Genomic DNA, 14,565 nt, shown 5'->3' with positions numbered 1-14,565 from the left:
TATCAGCCCTCAGATGGAAGTCCCTCACTACAACTGATAGCAACAGTTGTTGATCATTTTATTTTCTTTAAATTCCTCAAAGGCACGTTCTCTCTTTGACCTTTGGACCAGACCTTGCCTCTGATGGTCAGCCGGCTCGGAGGTTTTAATGAAACTGGGCGTGGAGTTGGTGGGGAGGGTTTGGGGGTTTCATGGGGAATGACCGCTGTCTGAAGCTCAGGAGGTTACCCTCACTGGCTCTGGCACAGGGGGATCTAGTGCTGGGAAATGGTGTGAGATCAACGTTCAAAGTAAATTTACTATCAAAGTACATATATACTACCCTGAGGGCCATCTTCTTGTGGGCATTCATATTCTTACAATAGAATTTCTGAAAACTATACACAAAGACGGACAAGCAACTAATGTACAAAAGATGATAAACTGTGCGAGTATAAAAATACTAAATAATAATAACACTGAGAACGTGATTGCAGAGTCGGGAAAGTGAGGCCATTGCTTACGTTGGGGTGGATGATCCAGGAGCCTAATACGTGCCATGCCGCCCAGCTACCCCAAATTTATCACTAGCTTAACCATGGGACAGTTTACTAACCTACCGGTACGTCTCCGAACTGTGGAAGGAACCAGAGCACCCGGAAAAAACACAGACTCCTTATAGATGCCGTTGAAATAGATCTCCAGACTCCATGTCCCGAGCTGTAATAGCATCGTGCTAACTGCTACACCACTGTGGTGCCTCGAGTTTACTGAGGAAAGATAGTGGAGTGGCAGGTAGTGCTGAGGACACAGAGTGTCTACAGAAGGACTTGGACAGATTGGGAGAATGGGTGAAGAAGTGGCTTGTGGAATATAGTGTAGGGAAGCGTATGGTCAGGCACTTGGAGAGAAGGAATAGAGAGTAAACTGTTTTCTAAACAGGGAGAACAGTCAAAAATCAGAAGTGCGAAGGAACTTGGGAGAACTTGTGCAGGATTCCCTAAACTTGCAGGTTGAGTCCGTGGCAAGAAAGGCAAATGGCATGTTGGCATTCATTTCCAGAGGACTGGAACTTCAGAGCAAGGATGTAATGCTGAGACTTCAGGAGGCACCGGTCAGACTTCACTCGGAGTATTGTGAGCAGCTTTGGGCCCAGTATCTACGAAAGGATGTGCTGACGTTGGAGAGGGCCCAGTGGAGGTTTTAAAGAATGATCCTGGGAATGAAAGGGTTAACATGTGAGGAACGTTTGATGGTTCTCTGCCTGTACTCACTGGGGTTTAGGAGAATGCAGGGGGTGGATTTCACTGAACATTGCAAGTTCTAGGAAGAGTGGGTGTGGAGAAGATGGTGGAGAGTTGAAGACCTGAAGGTCAAGTCTCAGATTGCAAGAACGTTCCTTTAGAACGGAGATGAGGAGAAGGTGGTGAATCTGTAGAATTCATTGCCAGAGATAGCTATGGAGGCCAAGTCATTGGGTAGATTTAAGCAAGGTTAATAGTTCATCAATCAGTAAGGGTGTCGAAGTTTCAGGGAGAAGATAGGAGAATGGTGTTGAGAGGGATAATAAATCAGCACAATGGAATAGTGGAGCAGATTGATGGACCGAATGGCCTAATTATGTTCCTGTGTCTTATGGAGTCAACCATATCAGGTATCAGTGAAGTGAATCTTCTCTGAACTCTTTCCACTTCAGCTCCTTAATGACGGAGTCTGGTAGGGAGACTCATAACTGACTGTTTTGTGGGATTTCATCAGCCCTCGAGATAAGACCACCTCTCTGTTCTAAATGGACGTCCCTCTGTTCTCAGGCAGTACTCTCTGGTCCTAGACCCCCAGCCCTCCTCCACTACAGGGAACATCCTCTCCACATCGACTGTATCTGTGTCCTCTGGTCCTGCACTCCCCCAGTATAGGAAACATCCTCTCCACATCCACTCTATCTGTGCCCCCTGGTCGTAGACTCCCCCACTGTAGGAAACATCCTCTCCACATCCACTCTATCTGTGCCCTCTGGTCCTAGACTCCCCCACTATAGGAAACATCCACTCCACATCCACTCTATCTGTGCCCCCTGGTCGTAGACTCCCCCACTGTAGGAAACATCCTCTCCACATCCACTCTATCTGTGTCCTCTGGTCCTGGACACCCCCACTATAGGAAACATCCTCTCCACACCCACTCTATCTGTGTCCTCTGGTCCTAGACTCCCCCACTATAGGAAACATCCTCCCCACATCCACTTTATCTGTGTCCTCTGGTCCTGGACTCCCCCACTATAGGAAACATCCTCTCCATATCCGCTCTATCTGTGTCCTCTGGTCCTGGACTCCCCCACTATAGGAAACATCCTCTCCACACCCGCTCTATCTGTGTCCTCTGGTCCTAGACTCCCCCACTATAGGAAACATCCTCCCCACATCCACTTTATCTGTGTCCTCTGGTCCTGGACTCCCCCACTATAGGAAACATCCTCTCCACATCCACTCTATCTGTGTCCTCTGGTCCTGGACTCCCCCACTATAGGAAACATCCTCTCCACATCCACTCTATCTGTGTCCTCTGGTCCTGGACTCCCCCACTATAGGAAACATCCTCTCCACATCCACTCTATCTGTGTCCTCTGGTCCTGGACTCCCCCACTATAGGAAACATCCTCCCCACATCCACTTTATCTGTGTCCTCTGGTCCTGGACACCCCCACTATAGGAAACATCCTCTCCACACCCACTCTATCTGTGTCCTCTGGTCCTAGACTCCCCCACTATAGGAAACATCCTCTCCACATCCACTCTATCTGTGTCCTCTGGTCCTAGACTCCCCCACTATAGGAAACATCCTCTCCACACCCACTCTATCTGTGTCCTCTGGTCCTAGACTCCCCCACTATAGGAAACATCCTCCCCACATCCACTTTATCTGTGTCCTCTGGTCCTGGACACCCCCACTATAGGAAACATCCTCTCCACACCCACTCTATCTGTGTCCTCTGGTCCTAGACCCCCACTATAGGAAACATCCTCTCCACATCCACTCTATCTGTGTCCTCTGGTCCTGGACTCCCCCACTATAGGAAACATCCTCTCCACATCCACTCTATCTGTGTCCTCTGGTCCTAGACTCCCCCACTATAGGAAACATCCTCTCCACATCCACTCTATCTGTGTCCTCTGGTCCTAGACTCCCTACTATAGGAAACATCCTCTCCACACCCACTCTATCTGTGCCATCTGGTCCTACACTCCCCCACTATAGGAAACATCCTCTCCACACCCACTCTATCTATGCCCTCTAAGTCATGGAATGAGTCTGTAGCCCGTGGGATCAGTTCAGGGTTGAGCTGAGTGAAGTTACCCACGCTAGTTCAGGAGCTGATGGTTGAGGGGTAATAACTGCTCCTGAACCTGGTGGTGAGAGCCCTGAGGCTCCTGTACCTACTGCCCGATGGTCGAGGGGTAATGACTGTCCCTGAACCTGGTGGTGAGAGCCCTGAGGCTCCTGTACCTACTGCCCGATGGTCGAGGGGTAATGACTGTCCCTGAACCTGGTGGTGAGAGCCCTGAGGCTCCTGTACCTACTGCCCGATGGTCGAGGGGTAATGACTGTCCCTGAACCTGGTGGTGAGAGCCCTGAGGCTCCTGTACCTACTGCCCGATGATCGAGGGGTAATAACTGCTCCTGAACCTGGTGGTGAGAGCCCTGAGGCTCCTGTACCTACTGCCCAATGATCGAGGGGTAATAACTGCTCCTGAACCTGGTGGTGAGGGTCCTGAGGCTCCTGTATCTCCTGCCCGATGGCAGCGTGGGAAGAGAGCCTGGCCTGGGTGGTGGGGGCTGACAGTGCATGTTATTGTAGAGTGGGCTGGTGGAAGGACACAAAACGGAGGGATGTGGTACTGCAGGCACACCGGGCGCCGGTGAGGTCACACCCGTCTCCTGGTGAGGGATCGATGTTCGTGAGCGGAAGAATGGTTACTGCGCTGACCCTGGCTATGAGCGATTGTCCCACGAGGAATGTTTGGACCAATCATGGAAGAATTGCACATATTTGTTCACAGTTCGTGGTAATATTTTGTTTATGTGCTGTGTGTGGTTGGATGCTTTGGGGATGCTCTGTGGCCTAGAGGAACGTTGTTTCATTTGTTTGTATAGACGACAATACACTTGAAGAGCGAGGGGGGGCGTGTAAGATGCTGTTAGCAGTGACAGGGTGGGTCGCCCCTTATTGCAGAGTCTGGAACTGGGTCATCGGGGTTTAAAAACAAGGGGTTGACAAGGTTGCCTCGAGCTGCTGAGTCTGTGAATCTGTCTCGGGGGAGAGGGGAGAGAGTCTTCGAACATTTTCAGGATGTGTCCCTGATTACCAAGTGTACTGGGATCCTGGGGGGTAGGGCAGGATCATACAGTGCGGAGCATTGCAGGGCTGGGGTGGTTGTCAGACCTGATCGTACACAGAGACGGCAGCAGATTTCAGGAGTACACCCCCGCCCCCACCCCAGCAGCCCTTGCAGATCCTGACACCTACAATCAGCACCTATTGTAAAATAGAATACAGAGCTCCAACCCCCCCCATCCGAACGGCTGTAGGAGCATCCCCCCAACCCTTTCCATCTTCATCCCCCCTCCAACCTCCCGAAAGCCTCTCACCCTAGGGTATGAACCAGGGTGTGCTTAGGGGAAGGAGGAAGGTGAGGGGGTGGGGGTGGTCACAGTCAGGAGAACGATGGCAGGGCGGAGGAGTCTTGGAGACTGTCTCACCATTCTGATACCATGTCCTCAAACCCCTCCCTCATTTGTCTACACACCTCCCTCATCTGTCCATACACCTCCCCCACACACCTCCCCGTCTCCTCACACTCCTCCCCGTCTCCCCCACTCACCTCCCCCACACACCACCCCGTCTCCCCCACACACCTCCCCGTCTCCCCCACACTCCTCCCCATCTCCCCCATACACCTCCCCATCTCCCCCACACACCTCCCCGTCTCCCCACACAGCTCCCCGTCTCCCCCACACACCTCCCCGTCTCCCCCACACACCACCCCATCTCCCCCACTCACCTCCCCGTCTCCCCCACACACCTCCCCGTCTCCTCACACTCCTCCCCGTCTCCCCATCTCCCCCACTCACCTCCCCATCTCCCCCACACACCTCCCCGTCTCCCCCACACACCTCCCTGTCTCCCCCACACTCCTCCCCATCTCCCCCATACACCTCCCCATCTCCCCCACACACCTCCCCGTCTCCCCACACAGCTCCCCGTCTCCCCCACACACCTCCCCGTCTCCCCCACACACCACCCCATCTCCCCCACTCACCTCCCCGTCTCCCCCACACACCACCCCATCTCCCCCACACACCTCCCCATCTCCCCCACACACCTCCCCGTCTCCCCACACTCCTCCCCGTCTCCACCACACATCTCCCCATCTCCCAGTTTCCCCATCACCCACACACACCTCTCCGTTTTCCCATCTCCCCCTCACACCTCTCCATCTCCCCATATCCCCCACACATCTCCCCCATACACATTCCCATTTCCCCGTCTGCCCCACTCACAGCTCCATCTCCCCACACACCTCCCCATCTCCCCACACACCACCCCATCTCCCCCACATACCACCCCATCTCCCCCACTCACCTCCCTGTCTCCCCACACACCACCCCATCTCCCCATCTCCCCCACAGACCATCCCATCTCCCCATCTCCCCACACACCACCCCGTCTCCCCATCTCCCCCACACACCTCCCCGTCTCCCCACACACCTCCCCGATGCCTCACCGTCACCATACAGATTTTCCCATCTTCCCCACATCCCTCCTCGTCCCTCCTGCACCCTCCCCAGTCCACAGCGTCCAGCTGTGTCCTGTCCAGGGTCCAGTGGTGTTTGAGGTGATGGCAGATGTTAGGCTGGTCCTCTCCCTCTGGACCCGACCCCCACCTCTCCCTCCAGCCCCGACCCTCACCTCTCCCTCCGGACCTGACCCTCATCTCTCCCTCCAGACCGGACCTTCACCTCTCCCTCCAGACCTGACCCTCAATTCTCCCTCTGGTCCTCTGACCCTCACCTTTCCCTCCAGACCCGACCCTCACCTCCCTCCAGATCCGACCCTCACCTCTCCCTCCAGATCCGACCCTCACCCACCTCTCCGGACTCCTGTTCTGTGGATTACTCTCTCCCCTCATCCCCTCTTCCCCCTCCTTCTCTCCATCACGACCCTTTTTTCGTACCCCCCCTCCCGTTCCTCAGAATCCTGCGGCTCCTCGCCGCATCGCCCCTCAGTGCCCTCTCGATCCCCGCAGCCCCTGTCCCCCCCCCCCCGGTCCCCCGGTGCGCCCAGCCCGCACTGTCACCGCACCGAACCGCCCGCAGTGACAGCGGCCAGTGGCCGGGAGGGGCCGCTCACCTGCGGCTCTAACCGAGCTGGACAGCCCTGCGATGTCCGCCTTCCCTTCTTCCTCTCTCTCTCTCTCTCTCTCTCTCTCTCACACTCACACACACTCTCTCTCTCTCCTCTCTCTGTTTTCTCTCTCCCCCCTTCCTCTGCTATTTATTTCTTTTACCTTTACAATTTCCTCACCATCAGCCCTGCTCTCATTGGCTGCCATCTCTGCCCTCCGGCCAATAGCAGGGACGTTAGCGACAAACCTCAGCCAATCGGGTAGCGAGGCATTCAGAGAGAGTCCGAAAAACAAGCTGGAAAGGGGCGTGGCCTGAGGATAGAGGGAATGGGGAAAGACGGGATGGAAAGAGAGAGAGAGAGAGAGAGCAAATGCAGAGGGAATTCAGCGTGATGGAGAATGCAGAGAGAGAGAGAGAGAGAGAACGGAGAGAGGGAAAGGGAATGTAGGGAGAGGGAGAGGGAGACTGAGGGAACGAGAGGGAATACAAATGTAGAAAGAGAGGAAAGAGGAGATAGAGAAGGAAAGAGGGAGTTTGGAAAGGGAATGCAGAGAGAGAGGAGATGCAGAGAGAAATGCATAGGGCAAGAGTGAGTTCAGAGAGAAATAGAAAGGAGAGAGATGAATAACAGAGAATGAGAGAGGGGAAGAGAGATTGCAGAAAGAGACAGATCAGAGAGAGGGGTGGGGGATTGAGAGAGAGAGAGAGAGAGAGAAGGAGAGTAGGAAGAGATTATGGGGAATTGGGTTGAGAAACCGAGAGAGGAGATTCAGCACAGTAGCTGGCCCTTCAGTCCACAGTCCCTGCCGACTATCCATTGCTCACTTATTGCCATCCCTCTCCACCCCCATTTCATTTGCCTGTCCCAGATTCTACCCCCTCTTCACACCAGCAGCAATTTACAGCAGTGATCTGGGTGGAAATGCGACTCCACACGTCCAGCACCCAGGATCAAAGTCAAACCGGGATACCTGTCCCAAATTGCTGCTGGCACAGGGGTGGGTGGGACAGAGGTGATAGGTCAGGGGTGATGGGTCAAGAGTGATTGCACGGGTAATGGGACAGGGTGACGGTTCTGGGGTGATGGGTTGGGGGTGGGACAGGGGTGAAGGGTCGGGTGTAATGGGTCAGGAGTGATGGTTCAGGGGTGGGTGAGACAAGGGTGATGGGTCAGGGGTGATGGTTCAGAGGTGATAGGCCATGGGTGATAGGTCAGGGATGTTGGGTCAGGGTGATGGGTCAAGGGTAATGGGTCAAGAGTGATGGGACTCTTGACACTGACCCCTGTCACCGAGCTTGATACTGACTGCTACCACAGTACCAGGGGTCTGTCGCTAGCCATGACCTCAATACTGATCCTAGCCCCTAACTCCCTACCCAGGCTCGGAGAGCAGCTAGGTACAGTACCGGGTGAGTGGTGAAATGTGGAGACTCCCTGTGTGAACATGATCTGGTTACTGTGAGGAGGACACGTTCTCCACATCCACCCTTTTGGGACCCCTCCACCCCACTCTCAGGAGCTGATGCTCCCAACTCCAGCGGGTTCCAGTTGACGGTGTGACGTCTCTGCTACAAAAGGTGGGATTTCCCAGAGGCCACCCACTTCAAGTCAGCTTCCCATTCCCAAGCTGACTCCCCTGCTCTGTGGGAGTGACACCTCACAGTCTGGGCAGCCTCCAACCCGAGGGCATGAACATTGATTTCTCCAACTTCCAGTAATTTCCCCCCTCCCCTTCTCTCTCTTTCCATTCCCCATTCTGGCTCCCCTCTCACCCCTTCCCTTCTCCTCACCTGCCCATCACCTCCCTCTGGTGCCTCTCCTCCTTAAGCAGATTCCTACTTCACCTTTTCCACCTCCCATTCCCCCCCCTCCAGTCTCACCTATCAGCTTCCGGCTCATACTGCCCCCACCTTCCTATCCTGGCCTCTGCCCCCTTCCCTTCCAGTCCTGAAGAAGGGTCTTGGCTGGAAACATCGACTTTTTGTTAATTTCCACAGATGCAGCCTGACCTGCAGAGTTCCTCCAGCATCTTGTGTGTGTTGCTACCGATTTCCAGCATCGGCAGAATCTCCTGTGTTTATTCAATCAAGTCTCTACTTCTCTCCAAAAATGTAGCAGAAACGAGCTGGCAGCTCGATGTTCCTGGTTCCATGCACCCCTGACCCTCCACTCCTCCAGACTGTGCTGACCCTCCTCACTCCTCCAGACCGTGCTGACCCTCCTCACTCCTCCAGACCGTGCTGACCCTCCTCACTCCTCCAGACCGTGCTGACCCTCCTCCAGACCGTGCTGACCCTCCTCACTCCTCCAGACTGTGCTGACCCTCCTCACTCCTCCAGACCGTGCTGACCCTCCTCACTCCTCCAGACCGTGCTGACCCTCCTCACTCCTCCAGACCGTGCTGACCCTCCTCCAGACCGTGCTGACCCTCCTCACTCCTCCAGACCGTGCTGACCCTCCTCACTCCTCCAGACCGTGCTGACCCTCCTCACTCCTCCAGACCGTGCTGACCCTCCTCCAGACCATGCTGACCCTCCTCACTCCTCCAGACCGTGCTGACCCTCCTCACTCCTCCAGACCGTGCTGACCCTCCTCACTCCTCCAGACCGTGCTGACCCTCCTCCAGACCATGCTGACCCTCCTCACTCCTCCAGACCGTGCTGACCCTCCTCACTCCTCCAGACCATGCTGACCCTCCTCACTCCTCCAGACTGTGCTGACCCTCCTCCAGACCATGCTGACCCTCCTCACTCCTCCAGACCGTGCTGACCCTCCTCACTCCTCCAGACTGTGCTGACCCTCCTCCAGACCATGCTGACCCTCCTCACTCCTCCAGACTGTGCTGACCCTCCTCCAGACCATGCTGACCCTCCTCACTCCTCCAGACCGTGCTGACCCTCCTCCAGACCATGCTGACCCTCCTCACTCCTCCAGACCGTGCTGACCCTCCTCCAGACCATGCTGACCCTCCTCACTCCTCCAGACCGTGCTGACCCTCCTCCAGACCATGCTGACCCTCCTCACTCCTCCAGACCGTGCTGACCCTCCTCACTCCTCCAGACTGTGCTGACCCTCCTCACTCCTCCAGACCGTGCTGACCCTCCTCACTCCTCCAGACTGTGCTGACCCTCCTCCAGACCATGCTGACCCTCCTCACTCCTCCAGACTGTGCTGACCCTCCTCCAGACCATGCTGACCCTCCTCACTCCTCCAGACCATGCTGACCCTCCTCACTCCTCCAGACCATGCTGACCCTCCTCACTCCTCCAGACCGTGCTGACCCTCCTCACTCCTCCAGACCGTGCTGACCCTCCTCACTCCTCCAGACCGTGCTGACCCTCCTCCAGACCGTGCTGACCCTCCTCACTCCTCCAGACCGTGCTGACCCTCCTCACTCCTCCAGACCGTGCTGACCCTCCTCACTCCTCCAGACCGTGCTGACCCTCCTCACTCCTCCAGACCGTGCTGACCCTCCTCACTCCTCCAGACCGTGCTGACCCTCCTCCAGACCATGCTGACCCTCCTCACTCCTCCAGACCGTGCTGACCCTCCTCACTCCTCCAGACCGTGCTGACCCTCCTCACTCCTCCAGACTGTGCTGACCCTCCTCCAGACCATGCTGACCCTCCTCACTCCTCCAGACCGTGCTGACCCTCCTCCAGACCATGCTGACCCTCCTCACTCCTCCAGACCGTGCTGACCCTCCTCACTCCTCCAGACCGTGCTGACACTCCTCACTCCTCTAGACCGTGCTGACCCTCCTCACTCCTCCAGACCGTGCTGACCCTCCTCACTCCTCCAGACTGTGCTGACCCTCCTCACTCCTCCAGACCATGCTGACCCTCCTCACTCCTCCAGACCGTGCTGACCCGCCTCACTCCTCCAGACCGTGCTGACCCTCCTCACTCCTCCAGACTGTGCTGACCCTCCTCCAGACCATGCTGACCCTCCTCACTCCTCCAGACCGTGCTGACCCTCCTCACTCCTCCAGACAGTGCTGACCCTCCTCCAGACCATGCTGACCCTCCTCACTCCTCCAGACTGTGCTGACCCTCCTCACTCCTCCAGACAGTGCTGACCCTCCTCACTCCTCCAGACAGTGCTGACCCTCCTCCAGACTGTGCTGACCCTCCTCACTCCTCCAGACTGTGCTGACCCTCCTCACTCCTCCAGACCGTGCTGACCCTCCTCACTCCTCCAGACCGTGCTGACCCTCCACTCCTCCAGACGGTGCTGACCCTCCTCACTCCTCCAGACCGTGCTGACCCTCCTCACTCCTCCAGACCGTGCTGACCCTCCTCCAGACCATGCTGACCCTCCTCACTCCTCCAGACCATGCTGACCCTCCTCACTCCTCCAGACCGTGCTGACCCTCCTCACTCCTCCAGACCATGCTGACCCTCCTCACTCCTCCAGACCGTGCTGACCCTCCTCACTCCTCCAGACCGTGCTGACCCTCCTCACTCCTCCAGACCGTGCTGACCCTCCTCCAGACCATGCTGACCCTCCTCACTCCTCCAGACCGTGCTGACCCTCCTCACTCCTCCAGACAGTGCTGACCCTCCTCCAGACCGTGCTGACACTCCTCACTCCTCCAGACTGTGCTTACCCTCCTCACTCCTCCAGACTGTGCTGACCCTCCTCACTCCTCCAGACTGTGCTGACCCTCCTCACTCCTCCAGACTGTGCTTACCCTCCTCACTCCTCCAGACCGTGCTGACCCTCCTCACTCCTCCAGACCGTGCTGACCCTCCACTCCTCCAGACCGTGCTGACCCTCCTCACTCCTCCAGACCGTGCTGACCCTCTTCCAGACCGTGCTGACCCTACTCCAGACCGTGCTGACCCTCCTCACTCCTCCAGACCGTGCTGACCCTCCTCACTCCTCCAGACCATGCTGACCCTCCTCACTCCTCCAGACCGTGCTGACCCTCCTCACTCCTCCAGACCGTGCTGACCCTCCTCACTCCTCCAGACTGTGCTGACCTTCCTCACTCCTCCAGACTGTGCTGACCTTCCTCACTCCTCCAGACCGTGCTGACCCTCCTCACTCCTCCAGACCGTGCTGACCCTCCTCACTCCTCCAGACCGTGCTGACCCTCCTCACTCCTCCAGACTGTGCTGACCTTCCTCACTCCTCCAGACCGTGCTGACCCTCCTCACTCCTCCAGACCGTGCTGACCCTCCTCACTCCTCCAGACTGTGCTGACCCTATTCCAGACCGTGCTGACCCTCCTCACTCCTCCAGACCGTGCTGACCCTCCTGACTCCTCCAGACCGTGCTGACCCTATTCCAGACCGTGCTGACCCTCCTCACTCCTCCAGACCGTGCTGACCCTCCTCACTCCTCCAGACCGTGCTGACCCTCCTCACTCCTCCAGACCGTGCTGACCCTCCTCACTCCTCCAGACCGTGCTGACCCTCCTCACTCCTCCAGACCATGCTGACCCTCCTCACTCCTCCAGACCGTGCTGACCCTCCTCACTCCTCCAGACCGTGCTGACCCTCCTCCAGACCGTGCTGACCCTCCTCACTCCTCCAGACCGTGCTGACCCTCCACTCCTCCAGACTGTGCTGACCCTCCTCACTCCTCCAGACCGTGCTGACCCTCCTCACTCCTCCAGACCATGCTGACCCTCCTCACTCCTCCAGACCGTGCTGACCCTCCTCACTCCTCCAGACTGTGCTGACCCTCCTCCAGACCGTGCTGACCCTCCTCACTCCTCCAGACCGTGCTGACCCTCCTCACTCCTCCAGACCATGCTGACCCTCCTCACTCCTCCAGACCGTGCTGACCCTCCTCACTCCTCCAGACCGTGCTGACCCTCCTCACTCCTCCAGACCGTGCTGACCCTCCTCACTGGTACTGCTGTCACTTGGGGACTGACTCCATCTCCCAGGAAGCGAATGTTTGTACTGAGACACCATCTCCTGCCTCTGGACCCTCAGTGAGGCCACGGTCCCCCACCTCATTTCCTCTGGAGATCTTCTGTCCGCACAGTCACACACAGCACAGGAACCAGTGTCCAGTGAACAGTGTCCAGATCTAGTGGGTCAGCCTCCTCTTGCCCCTACAAACTTCCTTCTCCTGTCCCTGACCCCTTCTCCCCAGTCCGGTCCCTGCCCACCGACAGCTGTGAGAGGCTCCCTGCCCATTCCCCATTTCCGACCGGTTCACCTCCACCAGGGACGTGCCCCTCTGTCCACGCGACGATAACCTGAGGGGTGTCCGCTCCCTCTCTGAGTGCAGCCCACCCCCCCCAGCTGCCCCGCTTCCCCCTCCCTACCAGGATGGGCTGCAGAGGAGGGACTCCTGGAGCCAGACTGGGCCCCTGGCTGAATGGTGCCACCAGCACCAACCTCTCCCTCAGTCAGCTGGCGGGATAGGAGTAGTCCGGGGTAGGAGGGTGAACGTCTGCTGGGGAGGGACGTGTCCGTGATGGCTTGGCAGCAACTTTAAATTCATGGACATTGACTGCCCCGGGCTGGACACAGAGAACTAAACATAAGGAAGGAGCACCAGAGACCGTAACTTCTTCGAAGGTTAAGGAGGTTTGGCTTGTCACCGAACACTAACAGGCTCAATGCAGAGTGCCTGACTGGCTGTATCATGACCTGCTACAGCAATTCAAGTGCGCAGGAACGTGTGAACCTGCTGGGAGCAGAGGACTCTGCCCACCATTGGTCATGTCTGTGGGAGACGCTGCCTCAGGAAGGCGACGTCCCTCATCTGGGCCAGGCCATCTTCTCACAGCTCCCACTGGACAGGAGGTACAACTAGTCTACAAAAAATTGCTATCCTACCAGCAGCCTGCACCTGGATTACAGCCCTCCCTACCCCTCCCACCTATGTACGTACCCAAATGTCCCCTAACTGTTAAATTCAAATCCATATGCTGGCAGCTCGTTCCATTTTCTCATCACCCTCTGAGCGAAAAAGTTCCCCCTCATGCTCCCCTTAAACATTTCACCTTTCACCCTTAACCTGTGACTTCTCGTTGTAGTCTCACTCAACCTGCTGGGAAACAGCCGATTTGGGCCGAATGCTTTCATTAGGACTTGAAGAAGGGTCTTGGCCTAAAATGTTGACTGTTTACTCGCCGCCACAGATGCTGCCTGACCTGCTGAGTTCCTCCAGCATCTCGTGTGAGTTGCTCTGGATTTCCAGCATCTGCAGAATCTCTCGAGTTTGGGAGTTGGTGGGTACCTCTATCTGTGTCCTGGGCCTGAATCTCAATCACTGGAGGGAAATCGATGAAGCTTTGGAAAAGATTGCTATGAAGGCTAAGTCTTTGGGTGTATTTAAGGCAGAGGTTGGTCAGGACATGAAGGGATACGGGGAGAAGGCAGGAGACGGGCTGAGAGGGAAAATGGATCAGCCATGATGAAATGGTGGAGCAGACTTAGACTTGATGGGCCAAATGGCCTAATTCTGCTCCTATATCTTATGGACTTACAAGAAAGTGTTTTGTGCAAATCTGCGGCTGCATTTCCCACAACACCTGACTCCACCCAGGAAGCTCTTGATTGGCTTTGAGCTCGATGGAAATGCAGGCCTGTTGTGATCAGGACAAGTGGTCAGGGGCTTTGGGGAGGCCAGAAGCTGACTACACCATAGGTGGGAGGAGGAAGAGCAGGGGAGGTCAAAGACCCAGGTCGAAGTTCAAAGTAAATTTATTATCAAAGTACATATTTGTCACCAAATACTAGCCTAAGACTAATTTTCTTGCAGGAATTCACAGCAGAGCAAATAAATCAAAGGTTCAAAGGTTAATTAATTATTAAAATGTGCTACTCTGAAATTCTTCAATTCTCTGAGTAGCCATGATAGAGAGAGCGAGGGGGGGGGGGGAGAGAGAGAGAGAGAGAGAGAGAGAGAGAGAGAGAGAGAGAGAGAGAGAGAGAGAGAGAGAGAGAGAGAGAGAGAGAGAGAGAGAGAGAGAGAGAGAGAGAGAGAGAGAGAGGAGGGGAGGAGAGAGAGGGGGGAGAGAGGGAAAGAGAGAGAGAGAGAGAGGGAGGGAGAGAGAGGGGGGAGAGAGAGGGGGAGAGAGGGGAGAGGGAGAGAGAGTGAGAGGGAGAGAGAGAGGGGAGAGAGAGGGAGAGAGAGAGTGAGAGAGAGATAGAGAGAAAGATAGAGAGGCAGAGAGAGAGACAGAGAGAGATAGAGAGAGGAGAGAGATT

The 14,565-nt window shown here is 56.3% G+C and overlaps 1 protein-coding gene across 2 annotated transcripts in view; it reads right to left on the bottom strand.

Moving 5' to 3' along the window:
• Positions 1 to 6,569, bottom strand: part of LOC132390517 (large neutral amino acids transporter small subunit 4-like) — a 42,839-nt gene extending 36,270 nt beyond the window's left edge. Inside the window, exon 1 of one of the 2 annotated variants that reach the window (XM_059963134.1) lies at positions 6,546 to 6,569. The gene's annotated coding sequence lies outside the window, so the exon portion shown is untranslated. The other variant, XM_059963133.1, reaches the window with a different exon arrangement.
• Between the last annotated feature and the right edge of the window lie 7,996 nt (positions 6,570 to 14,565).

The sequence above is a fragment of the Hypanus sabinus genome, unplaced genomic scaffold, assembly GCF_030144855.1.
Source record: "Hypanus sabinus isolate sHypSab1 unplaced genomic scaffold, sHypSab1.hap1 scaffold_937, whole genome shotgun sequence".
NCBI lineage: Eukaryota > Metazoa > Chordata > Chondrichthyes > Myliobatiformes > Dasyatidae > Hypanus > Hypanus sabinus.
The sequence above is the reverse complement of the archived record's forward strand: the minus strand, read 5'-3'. Positions and strand labels throughout refer to the sequence as shown.